At 33.5% G+C, this 2252-nt stretch overlaps 1 pseudogene; it reads left to right on the plus strand.

Moving 5' to 3' along the window:
* The first annotated feature begins 274 nt into the window (after window positions 1-274).
* LOC146899794 (uncharacterized) lies at window positions 275-1756 on the plus strand (annotated as a pseudogene).
* The last annotated feature ends 496 nt before the right edge of the window (window positions 1757-2252 follow it).

Consider the following 2252-nt stretch of genomic DNA (forward strand, 5'->3'; position numbering starts at 1 on the left):
TGCTTCCAATTTTTTTAAATGTTGGTACTATTTCTCCTTTTGCGTATCGATCATAACTTTATCCGGATTGTAGTGGCACTGTGATATGTACTCCCTCCGTTTCAAAATACATGTCCATTTTGGAGAAATTGCAGTAACCAAGGACAAGTTAGTTTGACACAAAAGTTCCTATTATACCCTTGTCTTTAATTTCCTCCATTTTACATTTATTTACCCTATCTCATAATTACTCCCAATACCAATACCAATACCAAAATTAATTAAAGTCGATCAAATGGCAATACCAATACTGACAATACCGATACCATTTTGGAGTACTAGTAAATCACATTATTTTTGCTGCGGTTATGTATTGAAAATAGCATGCCGATACAATTTTTTTTCAACTTCTCGTATCATGCTTCGGTTATCAATCAATTTTTTTTAAAACTCAATTGAAAAACTTCCCTCCATTATTTATACTCTAATCTTAAAATGTTTACCACCAAAGTTTAATAAAATTTGTATTTCCCACCAATCTGCCTTTATATTTAAGTCAAAATCCTTTGTTGCTTTTGAAGATGCTTCTCCACAATCTCCATGTTTTTGCATTCTATCATCTTGCAAGGTTATATTTGTGTCACTTTGTAACCCATCAAAAGAGTCTTCAACCCTTTCATATTGTATGATGTCGAAAGAGTCTTCAACTCTTTCATTTTGCAAATCTTCAACTTTCACAGACTTTCCTTTGTTTTCCATTTTTTTTTTTGTAGTTTTAATTATAAATTTGCCATTTTTATAAGCAAATTAGAGAGTCCAATTAATTATAGTTAGTTACGATGGATTAGGGAGCAGTAGTCATGGGAAAATAATTTCTTGGGAGAGTGCATGAGTAAATCCACTTAAAATTGGGTCAACATTTATTAGTGGAAAATAATTATTGTGGAGAAAATCTAGAATCCAATTAATTGGTAGACAAGGGTAAAATAGACAAAATGTATCCTTAAACTATCAAATGGACATGTATTTTGAAAAAAAAATTCTCTAAAATGGACATGTATTTTGAAGGTTTCAACAAAGCATCGTTCCATTTGAAAGGCTGTGAAACTACGCAGCCACCTAGGCAAGTACCTAGTAGCAGACGAAGACAACAACACCATCCGTCAAAGCAGAAATGGAACAGCCAAAAAATCACTACGGTTAATCGAATTGGTCGAAACAAAAACCCACCATATACGCCTCAGGAGCCACCACGGCCGTTACCTAACCGCGACGGACACGCCATTTCTCCTCGGCATGACCGGAAACAAAGTCGTCCAAGCCGATTATGATGCGGGTTTTGGCTGGAAAATAGTTGAGAGGTAATGGTGGAACACCACCGTGGAGAAATTCTATTACACATGATGATCCTACATCTGCTACTCATAATTGGATTCTCTGGGGTGTGGAGTTCGTGGAGTTATCATTGCCTGATCAGGAGAATGTTTAATTGTTGAATCAAATTAGTTTTGCTTCTATTTCTTCATTTGATTCTCGTGATGAGGTTAATGATTCTAAATCGGCTTCTTCTAAGAAGTCTTGGTCTTCGTTGATTAGTCGTAAGAATTCAATGTTGCAGTCTGTTTTTAAGTTTTTTTTTTTTTGTGTATCCTATCTTTAGAGCTCACATAATTAAATGTAGAGAAGAGGGGGTGTCCGAGGTTCGAACCCCGGCCCCTGTATAAATTATACAATGTCCCTCCCAACTGAGTTAAGCTCGCTAAGCTCACTGGGATGTGTTTTTAAGTTTTTATATGCACGTGAAGATTTTTTTACCATGATGGCATGATCAATATTTTTTTTATGCACCATCAATATCAACCAATCACATCCCTCAAAAAAAATATCAACCAATCACAAATCATTTATCATTATTCGTAGATAAATATAACTGAAGTTAAATCTTTTTTATCAACATTGTATACATTCGGAATCGCAGTGCCACTTGATGAAATATATCACTGGACAACACTTGAAATTCTAAAATGTAGTTTTTCCAAAAAGTGAGTTCAAACATGCCCCAAAATTTTTACAACGAAATTTATTTATCGATAAACTAAATTTGAATCTAAATAAACTACAAAACCAATAGATACTTGATAGTAATAACATGTTTACAAAAATAAAATGTATAAATATAAAGAAAATTAACGATAATTACATCAAAGATAAGGAGCATTTCTTTTTATCTATTTGGGACATTAATTCTCAATCAAAACATTTCCATATGTTTT

This window comes from Medicago sativa, chromosome 8, assembly GCF_051527215.1.
Source record: "Medicago sativa cultivar Bolivia chromosome 8, Bolivia_mono, whole genome shotgun sequence".
In the NCBI taxonomy this organism is placed as follows: Eukaryota; Viridiplantae; Streptophyta; class Magnoliopsida; order Fabales; family Fabaceae; genus Medicago; species Medicago sativa.